At 42.9% G+C, this 22,632-nt stretch overlaps 2 long non-coding RNA genes across 2 annotated transcripts in view; one reads left to right on the plus strand and one right to left on the minus strand.

The window, feature by feature from the left end:
- Positions 1–22,496, plus strand: part of LOC138847720 (uncharacterized) — a 232,326-nt gene extending 209,830 nt beyond the window's left edge. The window contains exons 3-4 of the long non-coding RNA XR_011385664.1: positions 16,681–16,835; positions 20,119–22,496. This is a non-coding gene — a long non-coding RNA (uncharacterized lncRNA). The remainder of the gene's footprint in view (positions 1–16,680; positions 16,836–20,118) is intronic.
- The window catches only part of LOC138847719 (uncharacterized), a 40,061-nt gene continuing 20,062 nt past the window's right edge, over positions 2,634–22,632 (minus strand). Inside the window, exons 2-4 of the long non-coding RNA XR_011385663.1 lie at positions 5,815–5,894; positions 4,787–4,893; positions 2,634–2,759 (exon numbers count right to left, since the gene is read on the minus strand). This is a non-coding gene — a long non-coding RNA (uncharacterized lncRNA). The remainder of the gene's footprint in view (positions 2,760–4,786; positions 4,894–5,814; positions 5,895–22,632) is intronic.

The following is a 22,632-nucleotide window of genomic DNA, read 5'->3' on the forward strand; positions in this document are numbered from 1 at the left end:
CCCAGCCTTATTTGTTCTTTTTTGAAAGATTTATTTATGTATTTGAAAATCATTACTCAGAGAAGGAAAGGGAGAAAGAGATGAGGGGGTTAGAGGTCTTCCATCCATTGGCTGACTCCCCAATTGGCTACAACTGCTAAAGCTGTGGCAGTCCGAAGCCAGGAGATTCCTCTGGGTCTCCCATGTGGGTGCAAGGGCCCAGTGACTTGGACCATATTCTGCTTTCCCAGGCCATAGCAGAGAGCTGGATTAGAAGTGGAGCAACCGGGACTCAAACTGGTGCCCACATGGGATGCCAGCACTGCAGGTACTGGCTTTACCCGCTACGCCACAGCCCTAGGCCCCTGTGTTTGTAATTAATTCCTAAATGTTCCTAGAAAACATCCAGAATCTTTCCTAAGCAAAGCAAACTTGAAAATTGTTGCATGTTGGCTGGCACCGCGGCTCACTTGGCTAATCCTCCGCCTGTGGTGCCAGCACCCTGGGTTCTAGTCCTGGTTGGGGTGCCGGATTCTGTCCCGCTTGCTCTTCTTCCAGGCCAGCTCTCTGCTGTGGCCCCGGGAGTGCAGTTGAGGATGGCCCAAGTGCTTGGGCCCTGCACCCGCATGGGGGACCAGGAGGAAGCACCTGGCTCCTGGCTTCAGATTGGCGCAGGCGCACCGGCCATAGCAGCCATTTGGGGAGTGAACCAACAGAAAGGAAGACCTTTCTCTCTCTCTAACTCTGTCAAAAAAATTCTTGCATGTCAATATTCATTCTATCACTCAATTCCACTTTTGTCTGGAGACAAGGTATACAAATTGTTTGCATGGAATAAAAGTCCCATATCAATATTTTTCATCTTCATCCTTAAATGAGCTTTATATTGATACACTTTTTTAAAAAAATATTTGAAAGGCAGATTTAGAAGGAGGGAGGGAGAGAGAAGAGAGAAGGAGAGAAGGAGAGAAGGAGAGAGAAGATCTATGTCTGTCTGTCTGTCTATCTATCTATCTATCTACTGGTTCACTTCCCAGTTGTCTGCAATGGCCAGAGCTGGGCCAGGCTGAAGCCAGGAGCCTGGAACTCCACCCAGGTCTCCCACATGGATGCAGGGGCCTGAGCACTTGGGCCATCATCTGCTTTCCCAGGTGCATTAGTAGGGAGCTGGATCAGAAGTGGAGCAGCCAGGACACAAGCACACACTGCACCACAATGCCAGCCCCAATGGACACTTTTACCTCAAGGAAAAAGTAGATTTGTTCTCTGTACAGGAGATGACAATCCATAGCTTCTCCTCTAGTGCCTCTGTTCCCCTGTACTATTAGACGATGACATCTCATACTTTTTAATTTAGAAAGCTGAAGTCACTAGAGAGGACGCCATCTTTTCCATATTGATCTAAGGTGAATCTTATTCAGGTTTCCAGGAAAACAAATAATTTGCCTTCCATATTCTGTTCTCATTTAATCTTGTCATAAAAGAGCAACATTTTACTAGAATTCCTGTTTTTGATGTATAGACTTGGCTGTTAAATTTAAATTCGGTATGTATTTCTCTTGCAAAAAAATCACAAAAAATCTTTAAATATAATTTAGAAATTTTATAATTTAAAATCATGTTAACCTCAATCTATATCATGTTGACTTCTTTCTAAAACCAATTTTTGTGGTATTCTGTTTTTTTGTTGCTCTCCCTTATTTTTAATAAAGCACATTTTTTGATGATTTAAAAGAGCTCCACTAGTGTATATAACTTAACTTTGAACAAATATATAATCAGTGTCATGGGCAGAAAATGAAATTTTCTGTGGATAAGCACGTATTCTTTGTGAAAGCCACATTCCACGTTCTTCAATTTTAAAAGTTGAAAGGAAGACTTGTTATTTTTATTTAGATGCTCTTCTCTCCAGTGAGAATGCCAGACTGTGTGACAGAAGATCTTTGTTCTGATCATGTACTTCTTCCTTGCAAACCTTGAAAATCGTCTGGACAGATGCCTCAGAAGCACAGCTTCCTCATTTGTGAGATGAGGTGTTGGAAGAGAGGTTTTAGTCAGCTTTGAACTTTCTGGTTCTATACTTCACCCCCACTGCAGCTGTGATGACTGTGTGAAGATGTTAAAATTGATTACGTTTTTACTAATACCCTCAGCCCTCCTATTTAAAAAATGAGAGTCTGGTTGTGTTTGTAAATAGATGATACCACTGGATAAATGCTTTAACACCATTGTTGACAGTAGTTTAGTGTGGCTTTGTTACTGAATGAAGTATGTTCATATCAATGTGTCAACGTGTACAGATTGAATCTCTACCACTGAATCTCTTGGGAAAAGAAAATTATCTATCTGTGTGTGTGTGTGTGTGTGTGTGTGTGTGTGTGTGTGTAGCTAGCCAGCATAGAAGTTTGGTAAAACCCAAATCTGCCCGCCTCATTGGGAATCTGGGTAAAGTTTTGTGGGATCAGGAAAGAGAAGTAGGGACACTGACGCATTATTAAGGGAATTTCTGATTGAGTAGGGCCAGGTATGGATCATTAGGGGAAAAAAAGTCCAGTCAACTGGTGACAGAACATTTGGAGCCTTCGCTTTCTGAAGCCACCCCTCTCTTCTGTTTTGTTCACTCTCCAGTTTTTGGTTTGGTAGGCCCAGGTGCAGTTTTGTTTTGGGTGTTCCCTGTAGGTTGCTGTCCTCCTTTTTGCACATGTGCAGCTCAGCTGGTCAGCCACGATCTAGTTGCAACTGATGTAGTCCAGCTTGATGGTGATGTTCTGCAAAAACAACTTCCAGAAATAGTGGTTTAGTAACCTAACTTTAATGGCCAGAACCTATTGTTAAAGGACAGGGCCTGGAAGGAAGGAGGAAACACAGCAGGGGCTTTTGAGTATTAGGACCTGTTTATGGGGACATAACGGGGCTTCAACTTAGCCTCACAAGCAATGCATTCTTTGCCAAAATGGAAGATGGAAAATGTACAAGGACTCAGGTAGTTATTAGTCTCATCATCTGCCCATGATCCTTTCATATATGCCTTCAAGTTCTTCTATTTCCTGTGGTAAATTCCTTTCCCATGCTGTGCATTCTTGTCTGGTTTTAAGTGACAGTACCTTGTCCTCCCCTGCCACAGGAATGGGCATTTGACACAGAAACCACAGAGATAGGTCTAAGATGTAGGCATGTGACCTAAACTAGGCCAGTTATAGTTTTTCTATAGAATTTTCCAGATTCAGTGTGGGATGACTCCTCTTCTTAGATTCTGCATTAGGATGCATACCAGGACTGTTGAAACATGATTAACTTACCATGTGCAGCAAGATCGCCTCTAATAGTGATATAAAAGACCTACAAAACTGGTTGGAGGAGTTGCTACAGAAGCTCCCAATTTGGGTTTGCTCACCTGACATGCAGAAAGCCTATCACAGACACTGGGTAGTAGAAAGGAGGTATTTGTTCTTTGTGGTATTTTGATTTGGGATTTAGTTTTTTCCAAGAAAAAGAATCCTTTTTTTAGATTAATTTTATTTATTTGAAAGATAGAGTTACAGAGAGAGGTCTTCCATCTGCTCGTTCACTCCCCAGATGGCCGCAACAGCTGGAACTGTGCCAATCCAAAGCCAGGAGCTTCGTCCGGGTCTCCCACATGAGTGTAGGGACCCAAGGACCTGAGCCATCCTCCACTGCTTTCCCAGGCCATAGCAGAGAGCTGATCAGAAGAGGAGCAGCTGGGTCTCGAACCAGCACCCATATGGGATGCCAGCATTTCAGGCCAGGTCTTTAACCCACTGTGCCACAGTGCTGGCCCCGAAAAAGAATCTTGACTAATGCTCAATGTATAAATGGTCCTGAGACACATTTTTATGGGTCACCAATTGGGAACCTAGTTTCTTTAGCCACTGCTATGTAATTACTCATGTGTTCATGAAATTACCTCCTCTCTCTCTGCCTTTCAAATAGATAAAATAAATACTTTTAAAAATGGGGAGGGGGACTGGCATTGAGGCATAATAGGTTCAGCTGTCACCTACAATGCCAGCAACTCATATGAGTGCCAGTTCGAGCCCTGGCTGCTCTACTTCTGATCCCATTCCTTGCTAATATGACTGGGAAAGCAGCAGAGGGTGGTCCAAGTGATTGGACCTCTGCACACATGTGGGAGACGTGGATGGAGCTCCTGGCTTTGGCTTGGCCTAGCCCAGGCCATTGGAGTGAACTAGTTGATGGAAGCTCTCTCTCTCTTTCCCCCTCTTCCTCACTTTCTCCCTCTCTCAAATGGATAAAATAAATTTTAAAAAAATTACCTCATCATTGTATCTATTAAATAAGAAGTATGCATGTTGAGTGAGGGAACTTGTTCTTAGAATGATTCATGGATAAGAACCTGTTGATGTTATTGATGCTCTCAATGACATATATTGTGAAAACAATTAGAATGACAAGTTTCTAGCTAGATTTTCCAAAATCATCTTATGATTTTCTATTTTTCCATCACATGGAGCTGTTACCAAAATTGTGGGCCCAGTTTCTGGCGAGTTCTGAAAAATGCACCAGAAGGAACTGTCATGCAAAGTACCTTATTGACAGTAAATGAGGCCATGAGTGGGGGCAGGCAGAATAATTTCCAAAGTTGTAACTCCATAGCAGGGGGAAATGTGTATCTTTTATTTTAGGGGGAGATGAATATCTAAGAGGGCAAGTTCTTATCATTGCATATGTTCAGAAACATACTCCGACATAGGTTGCATGTTATGGTAATAAGGCTTATGTTCTTCTTGGGACAGGATCTTAGCATTAAAATGAAGTAAAGAGTGACCTTTGGCATCTGCACAGGTATTGCTCTTGCAGTAGGGTCTGGACCAGTCCTGGGTGGCCGGTGACTGCATCTCTCCCTGGAAGGTGACTTGAAAACCTGAAAAATAACTTTGGCAGAAGATCAGTTTGCTTTTAGGGTCTTGAATAGAAGTGAGTCACAAAGACTTCTTAGCTGCTCAGGGCATTAGCCAGTGACAGAGCCATACCATCCATTCAAACTAATGGATCCAACTGATGGCATTCTGCTTCCTTACTAGACTCCTAGACTCTTAGGTGCCTATTGGGACCTAGTCCTCGACATCCGTGACTCCTTAGTCTTGGTTTGGGTTTCATGACTAGTTTGGACTGATTTCTGGAGCCTGATGCTGACACCTCACTTACTAGCCTCACAACAGGTAAGGGGCATCCCCCTTACCATTAGCCACTAGAAGAGTAACATGTGGCAGTGGGAGAGATCTCTTATTGGCTAGGATTCTACTGGCCTAAATCAAAATTTATCAGATCCATGAACTCTTTCTGACCTTCTGGAATATATTGAGTCATCCTTAAGATCACATGACAAGACCCTTTATCTAACCTTTTCTGCTTTTTCTTCACCCAAGAAACTCGGCTTGTTTTCTATTCCCTCTCTTCCTTTTACTCCGTCTGTAAATGCCCCAACTCGGGGACAGAGGGAAAGGGACAGGTAGGTGGAAATATAAACAATGAGGAAAAACTTGGAAAGGGAGCCTGTAAAAACTCAATAAAAGATCCCAAACTACCCACCAGAGTTCAAAGACCAAAAGTGGTCTTTATTTTCTCTCAGGTAAACAAAAAACTAACTATAGAAAAACGTGGATGAGATAGGCACTCAAGTTCCTTTCTTCTCCCATGTTAGTTCAGATATTAATACACTGGTGGAAAAAAATAGCTTTTCACTTTCAAACGGGAGGCTGTTAGTAATTTCAGAGTGTGATTTTAGTTCTTTTCATCTTTTGCAAATCCCCTCAAGGCTGTACCTCTTCCTAGATTAAGCAGAATAATGCCCACCTGGCAGCTGTGAGTATTAGGTCTTCAGAAAGTTGCTGAGCCACCACTTCCCTAAAGCTTTCTCAGATGCTTTAAGGATGCTGAATATGAAAATGAAAAAAATTAAAAATTTCTTAAACATTGGCCAGAATCTCAGCAAGTAATAAAGTAAAATACAGAATCTTGAAAGGAGACCCCCGAGGAGAATCACTGAGTCAATTAAGCACATTTCAAAACGAAGTTTAAAATAAATTTGCTATAAAATAACATGAATATCTGTATGGAGAATTTTCATATAAATTGTAGTAATTTAAGGAACTGACTTTATGGGTATTCTAAAGCATGCAGAACACATCAATTACCAATCTATCTTTTATATTCATAATTTCTCTATACAATGGTTTGAGAAGGCAGTTATGAAATTTCCAACTGGGATTCCCATGGCTCCAGCACTTGTTCCTGGGAACAACTTTTGATTTTCCATTTCAATGATGCTGGTGGTAGAGATGAAGGAAAGGAAATTTTTCTCTCCTTAGGACCTCAGAAAACATTTTCACACTAGTAACACATTTTTTAAAATAATTTGTCTTCCAGAAAGGATTTTGAGTTTTTTAATTTAAAAATAATATTAAGGGAACTATTACTAAAAATAAGTAGTAATTCTCCAGAAATCACCATAGTAACAAAACTATCTGGTTCACCTTTTATGAATTTTGTTTGTGCTCATATTTCTACACATGCATTTTAAACAATACTTCAGACAGCACATGAAATTTGCATATCTGTTCTTTTCACTTCTATTATAAATTTCAGATATATAGATAATATGCACATCTATAAATAACTTCAAAATTATTGTTAGACATTTTGGATGTCTGTAAAATTTTCTATTCTAGATATGTTTAGTGAGCAACTCTTGCAGTTCTGGAGTTGATCCAGCTGAAGGGAAGTTGGAATTTAGCATCCTTGATAGTCCTACATAGCTAACTCTACTCCTCCTCTGCATCTAGCCATCCACAGTGATTCTGTACACTCCCCTGTGAATTGGGATGCTCTTCGTAGAGGCAAACTCAATGCCTGTAGTGGATGTGGTCCTTGCTAAAGCTTCTGCTGGGCTAAGTCCTCCTGGACACAGGTTAGTTGCTGTTTGCTTAAAGAGCCTCTTTCTCACTCCCAGATCTAACTTGAGTCTCTGGTTCTATTTTCTCAGAGCATCTTATACATTTTCTTCCTAACCTTCACCACAGATTAGAAATAATGCTTTCAATATGCAATTTGTCATTTAATATCATTACATTGGAAGTTCCACTGGATATTTTGTGTCTTGTATGGTGCTCAACACATGTAGATATTAAATAGCTGTTCACAAATGAATTGGAAGAAAAAAAGACTAGCTAATGCAAATGATTACAGGTGCAGACACTTGGTACAGTGGCTGAAACAGCACTTGGGATGCCCACATCCCATACTGGAGTGCCTGGTCCGAGTTCCAGCTCCTCTATTTCCAATCGAGCTTCCTGCTGATACACAGCTTGGGAGGTGACAGATAATGGCCTATGCACTTGAATCCCTGCCACTCATATGAGAGATGCAGGCTGAACTCTGGGCTCTTAGCTTCAGATTGGCCTAGCCCTGGATGTTGTAGGCATTTGAGGAGTGAACCAGCAGGTAGAAAGTACCCCCCCCCTTTCAAATAAACTGAAAATGAACAAATTTAATAAGTCAATTAAAGGTTACAGACACGGCCGGCGCCGCGGCTCACTAGGCTAATCCTCCGCCTAGCGGCGCCGGCACACCGGGTTCTAGTCCCGGTCGGGGCGCCGGATTCTGTCCCGGTTGCCCCTCTTCCAGGCCAGCCCTCTGCTGTGGCCAGGGAGTGCAGTGGAGGATGGCCCAGGTGCTTGGGCCCTGCACCCCATGGGAGACCAGGAGAAGCACCTGGCTCCTGGCTCCTGCCATCGGATCAGCGCGGTGCGCCGGCCGCAGCGCGCCGGCCGCGGCGGCCATTGGAGGGTGAACCAACGGCAAAAGGAAGACCTTTCTCTCTGTCTCTCTCTCTCACTGTCCACTCTGCCTGTCAAAAAAAAAAAAAAAAAAAAAAAAAAAAAAAAAGGTTACAGACACTATAAGGTTTCTGAAGAAGTTGCTTTCTGCCCTGCAAAATATTGCTGCTATTACCTGATGTAAGGGATTTGGTCACTCACATATGTTGATATTGAAGAGTGATATGAGAATGGGTTTAGCATATATTGTGGTGACTTGGGATGAATCAAACAAGACGGAAACACAGGATATGGTGAGGCTAATATGATCACGACTTAATTACTCTAATATTTCTTATCTGTAAAATGAAAGATATGGATCAGTTGATCTATAAGAATCTTCCATGATCTTTGCCTGACCTCTTTGATCTGAGTCAAGGGAACTGAAGTAGAAATTAATTATTCTCTTACATTAATAAGGGATTTAAAAATTCCCTTATTTTTCCTTATACATTTCCTAATAAAAATGGAGTTGTTATTCAGTTATGACCAATACAGGCAAACAGACAGTTTTATAAATTGTCACAAAGTAAATACATACACATAACCACACCTAGGTCAAGAAATAGAACACTAAATAACATCACCAATAAACTAAAAAGACAGCCCACAGAATGGTAAAAGTATTTACAAATCATGTTTTTGATAAATAACTTGTATCCAGAATATATAAAGAACTATTACAACTAAATAACAAGTGACAGATTAATTAAAATACAGGCAAAGAAATTAACATTTCCTCAGAGAAGACATCCAAATGACCAATAAACACATCAAAGACACCCAACATCATTAGGGAAATACAAATAAAAACCACAATGAAATGGCACTAGAATGATATATATAAAAGTGGACAAGTGTTAGAATGAGAAATTGGAGCCCTCAAATTTTGTTTATGAGAATATAAAATGGTACAGCCACTTTGGAAAGCAATTGGGCAGTTCCTAAAAAGTTTAACATACATTATCATGATTCACACTTCTACTCCTAATCAAGAGAAATGAAAAACGTGTGCACATAGAACCATGTATATGACTACACATAGCATTTTTAATAATCACCAAAAATGGAAACACAAATGTCTATCATCTGACAAATGGATAAATAACATGATATATCCATACAACAGAGTATTATTTAGCAACAAAAAGAAATAAATTACTGAAACATGTTGTAACATGGATGAACTCTGGCAATATTATGCTAAGTGGCAGAAGTCAATCACAAAAGGTCACACAGTATATTATTCCATTTTCCCAGAATAGGCAAATCTACAGAGATACAGAGTACATTAGTAGTTTTGGGTTTTTTTTTTTAAAGATTTATTCATTTGAAAGTTACAGAGACAGAGATTGATTGATCAATCTTCATCCACTGGTTCACTCCCCAGATGGCCGTAACAGCTGGGCCAGGCCAAAGCCAGGAGCTTCTTTCAGGTCTCACACGTGGGTACAGGGGTCCAAGCACTTGGGCTATGTTCCGCTGCTTTTCCCAGGCCTTAGAAGGGAGCTGGATCAGAAGTGGAGCAGCCGGGACAGAAACCAGTGCCCATATAGGATGCCAGCATCACAGCATTTACCTGCCATGCCACAATGCCAGCCCCAGTTAGTATTTTCTTTAAAGCTGGTTGGGGAGTGCTAGTGGGAAATTGGGAATGATAGCTATTGGGTACACATTTTATTTTTGGGGGTGCAGGGGTAAGACAATGTTCTAAAATGAGCTTAAGTCCAAGAGATTTCGAGAAGGAGTGCTGTTATAGAACCTAAGTGAAGAAAACCGAAGAGCTGAAGATCAGCCTCGGCCTCATCTGATGGTGCGCTCTGGAGCAGGAATAGCACCGCAGTGGGGTCTCATGTGGAAGCACAGGGCTGACTTTTTATTATTGTTTGTTTGACAGGCAGACACAGAAAAGGGACAGAGACAGAACTCCTATCTGCTGCATCATTCCTCAAATGCCTGCAATGGTCAGGGCTGGCCAGGTTTAAGCTGGCAGGTGAGAACTCGAGCCAAGTCTCCTATGTGGGTGATGAGGACCCGGTTACTTGAGCCATCCCTGCTGCTTCCCAGGGTCTTCATTGGCAGGAAGCTGGAGCCAGTAATGGAGCCAGGGGATGGGACTGAGGTACTCTAAAATATCACAAGGGCATCTTAATCAGCATCTTAGCTGCTAGGCTAAATGCCCATCCCCTGTTGATGTTTGTACTATGCCAGTCACAGACAATTATTGGCTATGAGCTGCTATCCGTGTGTGTGTGTGTGTGTGTGTGTGTGTGTGTGTGGAAGGGGCAGCTGTGACTCATGAGCATCTGGCAGTCACAACAACTGGAAGATTGACAACCCAATCAGGTCGGGGGCCAGGAAGAACACCAGCAGTGTCCAGCACGTCCTCTCATGTCCCATCCCATGATTGCAATCTTGACCCTCCTCAGACCCTTGCTTTGGCTGGATTGTCACCTCAGCACATGATTTATAGGCAATCTGATTTATCTCAGTGTTTTACCCCTTAAAAAACTCTGTGCTTCACTCTGGAGCTGTTATGTGCCTGTTCTGTGTCAAACAATGGTTTAGATAAACTCTGTTCTTCAATGAAAATGAATAACACAGGCGTGTTTACTCACCACCAGTTTCAGACATTAAGAAAACCGAAAGAGCCATCAAAATACTAACAGAAAGTAGGAAATTAAAAATAGGAAACCTCAGTCTGATAGAAGAATGCTCAAATCTAGACACTACGTCTCTGTCTTCCCTCATCAATGGCCCTGGCGAAAAAATGTGGCAATAAGAATGTTCACCAGGAAACTCGGGGTGACAAGAAGCCAAGAGTGTCTTTGATGCTGAACTGGTCTATGTTCCTGAGCTTATGAACATGTCCCAAGAGATAAATGACTCCAGGAAAGTTTGGGGGAAGGATATGGGAGGGATTTTATTTATGCTTAAGGAGAAAACCAGGGTTAGACTGTGTGTTTTGAATTGCTGCACAAGAAAGCACCACACACACAGTGGCTGGAAGCAAGCCACATGTATTATTTCAGTCTCTGGGGGTCAGGAGTCCAGGCACTGCCTAGCTGGGTCCTCTGCCGAGGGTCTCACTAGGCTGCAATCAAGTCATCAGTAGTTGCTGCAGTCTCCTGTGGAGCTGGTGGTGCTATTCCCAGCTTACACGCGGTTGGCAAAATCCACGTCTTTGTGGTTGTAGGACTGAGGCCTTCAGCTTCTTGCTGGCTGTTAGCTGGAGGCCGTTTTTCGTTTCTAGAAGCCTCCTGCAGTTCCCTGCCATGTGGCTGTCTCCATACATGGTTCACAGTGTGGCTGGTTGCTTCTCTAAGGCCAGCAGGAGGGTATCTCTCTCCAGTCTACTAAGATAGAATCTTACGTAAGGTAAGGTAATCTTACATAATATAGTCCTGGGAGTGACATCCCAGTACATTTTCCATATTTAGCTGGTTAGAAGCGAGTCACAGTTCCTGCCGGCACTCAAGGGGGAGGGCAAATTATTTGAGTGTGGCTCACTGGGGGACATATTAGGATGTTTGACATAGACAGAAGCTATTGTTGGTTTCTTCAGCTCATTTAAAACTCTAAGCTTGTTATTGTACTTTTGAAATAACTTTTTTAAAAGGTCATCGAATATGATTGCTCTTCTCACTCTGAATACTCCTGGGTTACTAGAAGATCCTGTCTGATCTAGCTTCCCTCGTGCTTGCTCCTTCTGTCTGAAAGGCTATCCCATTGAATATTAATACACCATGGTTTTAAACATAAGGTGACTAACTGAATAAATGCACAAAATGGGATGTTTTCTATGCATATCTTAAATGTGGTCTCAGCCTACCTTCCCTGCCAATGGAGGATCTAGGAGGAACCCAAGCTTTTTGAGTGTAAAAGTGACAGTAGCAGCAAAAGTTGTAATTTAGCTGTAGTTTATGGCATGCTTAATAGGATTTAAGATTAGCCACCCCCTCTTCCTAAAACAACAGAAGGAATGTTTGATTTACAAGAGCATGGGCAATGTAGGTGCCCACAGTGTTACTTCTCTGAGTCGCCACTTCTTGGATTTAAAGCACTGTGTGGTTTCTATCAGTGATTACTGATGCAACATGATGTGCACGTATATGTACAGTCCTACTGGGACCAACTTAAAGTATAGATGAGCTTTTTAAGCCAGTGAGCACATTTTCAAGTTATCACTCAGGGAAAAATACATTTGAAGGCAATTAACTTTCAGCTCTTCTAGGAAGGATGACCAGCATGAGTCAGAGAAAGTTATCTTCAAATGTTATCTGACTCTTCCGATGACAATATCCAAGAGTCTTCTTCTCATTGTTATCTCACTATTAGTGAGACAAAGTGATGGGACATGAAACTGTTTATTCTGGTAACTTATTCCTTGGTAAGAAAAACTTGTATATCCAGTACTGTGATGGTTAATTTTATGTGTAAACTTGACCAGGCCACAGGATGCCCAGATATTTGGTCAAACTCTAGGTGGGCCTGTGAGAGTATTTTTGGATGAGATTAACATATGAATTGGTATACTGAGTAAAACAGATTTCCCTCCCTAATGTGGATGACCATCATTCACTTAGTTGAAGGCCTAAATGGGGGGGAGAGGGGAGTAGCACCTCCTCCTGCCTGACTACTTTGAGCTGGGAAATCAGTCTATTCTAGTTTGCAGACTCAAGCTGAAATACTGTCTTGTCTTGGGTCTTATAAACTGGAACTGCATCATCAATTTTTCCAGCTCCCAGACTCTAGAAACTACATTGTTAACTCCCTTGCATCTCAAACTGGCAATCTGCAAATCTTGAGACTCCTCAACCTCCATAATCATGAGCCAATGTCCCTGCCTCCTAAATTTCCTTCTAATACAGCTTCAAAACTTTACTTCTCTCAGGACCAGCGCCGCGGCTCAATAGGCTAATCCTCCGCCTGAGGCGCCGGCACCCTGGGTTCTAGTCCCGGTTGGGGCGCCGTATTCTGTCCCGGTTGCCCCTCTTCCAGGCCAGCTCTCTGCTGTGGCCCGGGAAGGCAGTGGAGGATGGCCCAAGTCCTTGGGCCCTGCACCTGCATGGGAGACCAGGAGAAGCACCTGGCTCCTGGCTTCGGATCAGCGCAGTGCACCAGCCACAGCGGCCATTGGAGGGTGAACCAACGGTAAAGGAAGACCTTTCTCTCTGTCTCTCTCTCTCACTGTCCACTCTGCCTGTCAAAATTTACTTCTCTCAGAATCCCAAATTAATTTTTCTCAATCTCAGACAACCAGGGTCCAATTTTAATGAACTTGATGTCTTGGCCTACTTGACATCCCTGGTTTGAAGGTCATAGCACCTGTCAGATGTATCTTCCCAGAAAACTTGTTCTCCCCACCCCCTAACAGTTCTAATAACTTATCTCATTATTTCAGGCTAGGAGTAGAAAACTGGGCCCAACTGTTGAGTCGGATTGCTGGACCATTCTTGCTTTCCTTTCACATCTTCATATAATCTCTCATTTTTGATATTTTTGTTTTGAAATTATGGATTCACATGAAGTTGTAAAAATAGTACAGAGAGGTTCTGTGTACATTCACTCAGCTTCTTAAATTGACAATACCTTGCATTTTTAAGAGTAAATGTTCAAAATAAGGAAATTGACATTGGCCCAATACTATTGCGTAGACTACAGATCTTACTCGGATTTCACCAGTTTTCACATGTACTTTTTTTTTTTTGCTACAGTCCTATAAAATCTTATCACATGTGTAGATTCATGTAACCATAACAGTTAAGAAACCAAGGATTCCATCTGCATAAATCTCTATAAAACTCTTCCCAAATTACTCAATTTGAGCATGCTCTGTTTCCTGCCTGCAGGCCTAGTGATGCATGCTTAAAAGATTCTGAGAGTGGAGATCTGTCCTTTTATTGCTGGGTGAGGGCCAAGAAGGCAGCAAGCCTCTGAGAAATAAGTGTGCAGTGTGGCAGCCGCAAAGTAAAAATGGCAGATGGACCACTCTTGGCAAAGAATGTCTGAAACAGTTTCCAGAATGGTATGGGAGACAATCTGAAGGTTTTATTTTATAGCAATTGTTCTCAAACCTATCCATGCATCAGAATAATCCAGAGAATGTTAAAAAAATCAATGAAACAATTAAATGAACACATAGACAGACTTGGGCCCTCTCTGCAGAAGGTCTTATTCATTTCATCTAGAGTGAAGTCCAAGGAAGGAAACTTTTTGCAAGCTCCTCAGGTGATTTTAATATGCAGCCAAGGCTGAGAGCCACAGTTTTATGATATCTGGCTTTTGTATCTCAACGATAAAAGCCATTCCTACTCAAAATTATGCCTTTAAAAAAGAGAACTTCGTTTTCCTGCTTCAATTTTATTATATTTAAAATTTTAATACATCTTGAATTTATCTTTGTAGAGAGAAATGAATGAATTTTATTTTTCCCTAGACAGGTAGTTCATTGTTCTAATATCATTTATTGAATAATCCATTTTATCTCTACTGATATAAATTTTACCCTGTGATTTACTAAATCCCTGAATTGTTTTATTCTGTTTTTTACTCTATTTTGTTGCATTGATCTATCTTTCTATTAAGTGCCAGAATTAAGCTGTTTTTATTAAGTCACTTGATAATACTTTAACTTCTGATAGCACAGAGAATTGGTATTTCTAAGATATTGACTCATTCCATTAGAAAATCAGATATATCTTTAAATTGATTGCAAGAGGTTTTGTTTTGGTTTTGTGCTCTGAAGTAGAATTTTAGTTTTCTTTATATAGATTCTGTACTATAAATATGCTTTTAAATTTTTTTAAGATTGAATGATTTAAAAGGTAGGAAGACACCTAGAGACAGAGGTCTTCCATTTACTGGTTCATTCCCCAGATGGCTGCAACAACCAAGGCTGGGTCAGCCTGAAGCCAGGATCCAGAAACTCCATCTGGGTCTCCCACGTAGGTGAATCATCTTCAACTGCCTTTCCAAGTGCATGAGCAGGAAGCTGGATTGGAAGTGGAACAGCTATGACTTGAACTGGCTCTCTGACATGGAATGCTAGTGTTGCAAGCAGCCATTTAACTCACTATGCCACAACTCCAGCCTCCTAAAGTTATTTTTTTAAAAATGGATGACCGTATTCAGAGCATTGGCCCAGTGAATATTTTACACTGAAGGAATCTGAGAAAATGGCAGAAGCAGGAAGGTCTCTTTCTCGCCTACTCCAGTCCTCTGTAGCAGGTCCAGCAAACTCAGAAAGGATTTTCTTGACCTTCTCCTGAAGCAAAACGTAACACCCTCAGGTGAGAAGTGCCCTCCCTATAGGAAAGGGGCATCCTTACCTCTGCAGCCACAGTGACACTGAAGAATCTGAACAAACGGGTCTTGTTAAGCAACCCCCACACACACACAATTTACTACATTTAGCTCATCCCCTTTGTCATATCATAGTTCTCCCCAACTCTCCATACTTCATCAAATCTACTGGATAAAGGGCACTCAGCTTAACTGTTTTTTCAGATGTTCATTTCCTTTTGAAGGTTCCAACACAAAACTTACATGAAATACATTGGTATGCTTTTTTTCTTCTTAATCTATCTTTTTGTTACGGAGGTCCTAGCCCTGACCTAAGAAAGGAGTAGGGAAATATTTTCATCCCCCACTTGGATGGATCAGCTCCCTAACCATAAAAATTAATTTTGTTCTAGAGACAATAATTAACCTATGTAATTTGCCCTTGATCATAAATGATGAAAATAAGTATTTGTCTTGTGTAATTTCTTTTGGAAATAGAACACTCCTTTATCAGGCATGTGTGCTACTCTATCACTGTTATCACATATGGGGTAGTAATTTTCAAAACCCTGTAGCCTAATAAAATATTAATACTGCAACAATAAAACTTTTTTGAAGAGTCAGAAGGTATATGTCATTACAATGACAATGGCAAATTATCAACATAAAAGGAAAATTTAGAGAAATACAGATAAAAATGACTTTTCAGAAGTGGGGACTCTTTAATGCAATGTAGGATAAAATGCTTTTTATTAGCTTTTCCCCTGAAAGTTAAAAGCCCTTTGGGGAGAATAGCTGGTCAAAAGATACAGAAAAATCTGAATTTTTAAAATAATTACTTGATTTCTTCTCAAGACCTAAATATTGTAAACTTTTAACTACTCACTGACTGATTTAAATATGTTTGCTAGGAGACCTGCCCCTCCTTACCCTATATCATCTAAGGGCTTTGAGTCACTTCGTAGTTATATGAAGAGTTAACATCTTTAAGGTATATGGTGAAAACTCTGGAATAGGAAGAAGGAAAACACCAAAGGATAGCTACTTGGGGGTTGGAAGATGTGGCACAGCTGGGGTTGAACCACTGTGTGGGATACTTGCATCCCATATTGGGTGCCTGGTTTGAGTCCTGGCTACTCTGCTTCTGATCCAGCTTTCTGCGAATGTTCATCCTGGGAGGCAGCAAATGATGACCCAAAGTGCTTGGGCTCCTGCCACCTATGTGGGAGACCCAAATGGAGTTCCTGGCTCCTGGCTTTGGCTTGGCCTGGCCTACCTGGGCTTTTGGGGGCTTTTGGGGGCATTTGGGGAGTAAAACAGCAAGTAGATCAATCAATCGAGCGCTCTCTGTACCTTTCAAATAAATAAATCATCCCTTTTAAAAACTATGTCTGTATGTTAGGACTTGCTGGCTGGGGAACTGTTAACTTCACACCTGGCCAACGGAACCCAATTAAGAATGCCCCTTCCCCTGCTTGCTGTCCGAGTGTGCATCTCACCGCTCTCCCTTAATCGTGTCTGCCGTCCTACCTTCAATACAATTCTTTTCTCTCTCAACCAGTTGCCTCTTCACCTTATTGGGGTATAAAGCCCCGAGAATCTGACAGCTTTGGTGCCTAAACCCAGGGGGCGATTTCGAGGTGACACACGTGGGGACCCTCCACCACTCCACTGCGCCTTCGACACGCCACAGTGGTCACGATCCTGGAAAGTGAGGTAAGTTCTTTTGAGTCCTGTCCAGAGGGTTTGCCCTGTACTCTGTCTCTGTATGAAAATCCTAGCTGTAGCTCAAGCTCCCTCCTCCATCCCGAGGGGGCTGCCCCTTCTGGCCTGAGCCTCTCTGACTCTGGGGATGCCTAGAGCTAAGAGATGGTCTCACCATTTGAGGGTGGAAAAAGATCTGAGAACGCTCGTCTCTCTGGAACTCACCCCCACTCCCATTCCACATGGGAAACTTGCACTCGAAACCACCTAAGGTTTCACCTCTTGGGTGTCTCCTCCATAATTTTAAGACTCTATATCCAGGGAAAGAGAGTAGGCCAAAATGACTCCTCCCCTGCAGTTCGTGAACTAGATAATGATAGTCAGTGGCCCAAAAATGGGACTCTTGACTCCCACATTCTGTGAGACTTAAGGCAACTTCATCAATCACAATGGGAAGTTGTCTAAGGTTCCCTATATTGGGGCTTTTCTCTTTCTCTGTAATTGTCCCTCTCTTTGTCAGTTCTGTACCACCTACCAAATTCTCCTCAGGGGAAGATGAAACCTCTAATTGCTGAGCTTGACTTCACCCCTGCAAAACATCCCTCCACCCTGTTCACTACCCTCTGAACCTCCCTCCTGGTCTCCTACTTGGCTGTACTCCCCCCCGTCTGTCTTCCTGTAACCCATTTGTGCTCCCAGCAGCCACTGTCAGAGGAATCATCCCGCCTCTGAACCTCTCTCACAGACCCCTTGTCCCTGCCCTCTCCCTCCTTCTCTCTCACTCACAGCAGCCACAGCTCTCTCTACCTTTGACCACAATCTTTCCCCTCTGGAGTGTGGCTGGCGCTGAGAACATTCTCTCTGGCCTAAACTGAAAAGCACCCAGGCTCCTCCATCATAGACCCTGCCCAACTACACCAAGGAATTTCTTTACCTTACTCACACCTATCACTTAACCCATGAGGATATATATGTTATTTCTTCTTCAACTGCACCTAAGAAAAGGCCCATATCCTGCAGCCATGGCCTTTTCTGACTCCTCAGACATGTACTACCCTGATCCATATGCTGCAGGAGGAGATTCAGTTCCTCTCAATGACCCCAAATGGAATTAGCAACCCAATTCCAGGGATCAACCACGAATGGCCCATTTCCTAACCTGTATATTATGGGGAATGAAAAATGTTGTCCTTAAGGTGGTACATTATGATAGAATCCAAGAAGTCACCCAGAAGCCTGATGAAAACCTTATGACTTCTATGAGCTGGCTCAGAGAGCCCCTCCTCAAAATAATGAGTTATTCAGAGTCAGAGGCAGGCGAGCACTACCTCTACACCCGTTTTATTTCCCAGGAATCCCCAGACATCCGAAGAAAGCTCCAAAAATTAGAAAATGGGCCACAGACTCAAAGACCTCATAAGACCCAACTTCAAAGTCTTTAATAATAGAGCAGAGGAATTTAAAAATCAAAAATGATTGGGCTAAATACCAGCTACTTGCTTCTGCACTTCAAGGGGGCCAGAAAAACCCCTGTGGCAAATACCCCTCTGAACTTCCAGGGCCTTGTTTCAATTGTAGTAAGAAAGGATGCAGGGCAAGAGCGTGGCCCCAATCTCTGGACTCTGCTGGCTGTGCCCAGTTTGTAAGGTAGGGGGACATGGAAGTCTGGATGTCCCCCACCTCTTGAAGCAGGGTCACTCCTTCCAATCCCAGACCTGAGCCAGAATTGTCCTTTCCTGACCTCCTTGGACTGCTATTGAGGACGGATGGGGCCTGGGTTTGAAAAAGCCTCCGCCATTACTATCACTAGTGCGGACCCCAGGGTACGCCTGAAAGTATCAGGTAAGCCGATCTCTTTTACTGGAAATGGAGGCAACATATTTGGCTTTACGAGGACACACAGGACAGCTGGCCCCCTCCTTTGTTTCTACTACGGCTGTTAGTAACCAAGTTTCACAGCTGCTTAGGATCCAGCCTCTCACCTCTTCAATAGGATCCACCATCTTTACTCACTTGTTTGTCATACTACATGTCTGATTCTACTCCCTGGGTGGGACATGCTGGCTGAGCATGTCCTGTTACCCACCTCAAACTGCTCACAACCTCCAGATGTCCTTTCTAGTCAAGAAGATTCCTTGATTGCCGTCCATCATACCCCCATAAAAAGTATCCCTCAAGGACCCCTTCTCATTCCCTAAGAAACCTCAATATCCCCTCAATCCACAGGCCTGACAAAGACTTCAACCTATAACCACTCGACTACTCAGGCCAGCTAACACCCCCCAATTGTTCGTGTTAAAAAAAAAAACTGATGAGTCCTACCACTCAGTACAAGATCTACATGTCATAAATGAGGACACACTCCCCGTTGTTTGTTGTCCCTAACCCATGCACTCTCTTATACAAGACCGTAGGTCTTTAACTGACCAGGTTCCTGTTCCACAATCAAAACCAGACCTATAGTCTCATGACTGGTCCATTTCTTTTGCACATGGATACTGAATTTTGGTCTTATTGCCAAACCTCTCTATCAGATATCCTCTGGGGACCCCTGCCTCTATCAGGACAGGTTTCAAGCAGCTAAACAAAGGCCCTCATCTTTGCCTGAACCCTTGCACCCCCCCAATCCCTCTACACCCTTTCATTTATATGCAGATACACAAAAGAGTTTTGCACTTGGACTCCTTGCCCATTTTTCTGGCCCCAATAATTCAACAAGTAACTTACTTTTCTAAACAGCTGGATAAAACTGTACTGAGCTGGCCAACCTGTCTTTACATTCATGCCACTGCTTTACAGCTAATATTAGAAGCTCAGAATCAGTTCTTTCTCAGAATCTCACTGTACATACTTCACACTGTATTCAGACCCTTTTATGCCATCAAGCTCTATGATTTCAGATATCCAGTTGTAGACCCTCCATGCCACCCTTTTAAAAAAGTATGTATTTACTTGCCAGGAGTGAGACAGAGGGAGCGATCTTACATCTGCTGGTTCACTCTCCAAATGGCCACAACAGCCAGGCTGATGCCAGGAGCTTCATCCAGGTCTCCCACAACTTCCTCCTTTGGAGATTATATTCCGGTATTAGCCCAGACCTGTCAGTTCCTGTACCATTTTGCAGATTTTCCCTCCCCAAACTCTGCTCTAACCCTTCTTGATTACAGGCTAACTCAGGAGACTGGGTTTATGTAAAAACCGTCAACCCAAAGCCAATTCAGTACAGTTGGAGTAGGCCTTTTTTGATGGTTCCCATGACCTCCACGGTTACTAATCTGTCATGCTTTCCCTCCAGGATTCATTTTTCCAGGTTAAAACTCATCCTGACCCAGGAAGGTAACAAGGGGAGGCCCTTGAAGAGGTGGCAGCCACAACCCTAATACCTACGCCCCTTCGCTTCACTGCTATACCGGAGACTCTGAGGAGGAAGAGACGACTGCTCACAAAACTGTGATACAGGACACGAAGGAAGACACAGCTGCATAGAAAACTGAGACTCCCCCATGTCTGACCCAGGACAATTCTATGATCTTGTCCTGACTCTTATAGAAAGCTGTGACACCCCCATCCAATCAGAGCAAGAGCTCCTCTCTTTCCTGTGGGAATGTTTTCTCCAGGGAGACTTTGTTGACTACACAGCTGACTGCCTTTATCTTTGGTTAGGATGCTCTACCTATTCTGACTCTAACACCTAACGATGATTCTCCTGTCCTGTCCCTGCACAAAACTTTCTTGTTGCACATTACTTGGAACAGCACACTCAGCCTCACCTTTCCCTTCTAAATGGAATGTAAACCTTGCAAAAAGTTGCTGGCTAAGTCTCATTATCTTCCTCCACTTGCACTCCGGTCTCTGCCCCTCAGCCTGCCTGGGTTAACAGCACAGCGCTTTCAGACACAGCAGAAACTCTCCTCAAAATTTATCCTACAGCCCAGGCAGACCAGGCCATTAAGCTTATGTCAAGTGTCACGGAACTTCCTTACCTCAAAAATGTCTGGCCCAGTTAACTACCTATACACCTGCACCAATATACCAACATACAACTCCTGGATAAAGCCCCTTTTTGCATCATAAGGACCTCATCCTGGGGCAGCCTCACCCTGGGGGATATCTCTCCCAACCTTCGTGGTGTAAGAATCAGGACTATTACTGGCCCCTCAGACTAATGGCAAATTCACACAACCTGTCTTGTTCTCAGGGTTCCCCCACTCTCTCTCTGCCTAACTCCCAGTTCTGTGTAGGCCATCCCTCTACACGGCATGGGCTCTTTCCCTGGCAACCTACCTCGGAACCTCAAATGACACAGTGCCTTCTTCCAGACTCATTTAAAAATTGTACCAATTGGCTCCTCAGATACACACAAACCTTTTATTCTTTATGAAAATAAATCACTAGGTGTGACCCAAAGTACCCATAATAATCCCTTACAACCTCTCATAGGCACCACATTGGGAGGCACTTTCAATGTGTGGGAGGATGGACTGGGGACAGCACAAGGCACTTATGTGCTTAAACATCTCTTTTCCAGCCACCTAACAACCTGTTTACATGAACAGGGAATCTTCTTCCTTTGTGGGACCAACACTTACCTCTGCCTCCCCAACTAACTGGACCAGAACTTGTACTCTCATTTTTCTGTCTCCTAATACTGACGTTGCCCCAATAACCAATCTACTGGTTCCTCTGACTGCAAATATCCACCACAAAAGAGTTGTTACCCTACTACTCCTAGCCAGCTTAGGAACTGCTGCTGGGGTGAGGAGCATAGGAAGACTTGCTATATCCTTCTGCCACTACCAACGGCAAAGGAAGACCTTTCTCTCTGTCTCTCTCTCTCACTGTCCACTCTGCCTGTCAAAAAAAAAAAAAGATATATGAAACAGCTTAGATGAGTTCTCTCGAGGCCTCTGAGATGACTCCTTGGCAGCAGTAACTTTACAAAATCAACAGGGCTTGCACCTGCCAACAACGGAAAAGGAGGGTATCCTCTTTTGTTCTTAGAGGAAGATTGTTGCTCTTATGTATCCAGTCTCGTCCAGGATGCTGCTTGCAAGCTGGTGGATGGGGCAGCCAAAATTCAACAGCAGCTGTCTAAACCTTGGAGTGACTGGTTTCAGAAACCTTCATGGATACCGTGGCTTGTGCCTCTTCTCACTCACCTCATAACAGTTTTCCTTCTTGTAGCTTTAGGGCTGTGCCTCCTTCAGTTGGTTCAAACTTTCCCCGAAACCCACATTGATAATGTTCTCCTGTTAAGAGGCCTCAGAGTGCCTTCATCCCTGTTCCCTGGTTCCTCTGCCCTCACCAGGACCTTTTATATCAATACCTGAAGTTTTATCTTTTTTTCTTTATATAGAAAAATACGCTAAAATGTTGCATTTGTTAGGACTTTCTAGGCCACTGGGATACAAATATTGTTAACTTCACACCAGGCAAACTGAGCCCAATTAAGAATGGCCCATCTTATCCCTGTGGATATGGGTCTCTGCACATGTACACAACCGTTGCCCAGGCCAGGAGTATAAGGCAACAACTGCCATCACCCAGGGGTGGGGAGGGGGCTAAGGGCTGAGCTTCTTGGTCCCCCACTTGCTGTCTGAACGTGCATCTTACCACCCACCGTTTTTTTTTTTTCTTCTGCTGTCCTACCTTCAATAAAACTACTTGCCTCAACCAGTTGCCTCTTCGCTTTATTGGAGTATAAAACCCCGAGAACCTAACAATAAGTGGTTCATTAAAATTATAAATAAAACAGTCATGACTGAGCCATGTAACATAGTCCAGAAGAATGAAATACTCCTGGCTACAA

The sequence above is a fragment of the Oryctolagus cuniculus genome, chromosome X (genome assembly GCF_964237555.1).
Source record: "Oryctolagus cuniculus chromosome X, mOryCun1.1, whole genome shotgun sequence".
In the NCBI taxonomy this organism is placed as follows: Eukaryota; Metazoa; Chordata; class Mammalia; order Lagomorpha; family Leporidae; genus Oryctolagus; species Oryctolagus cuniculus.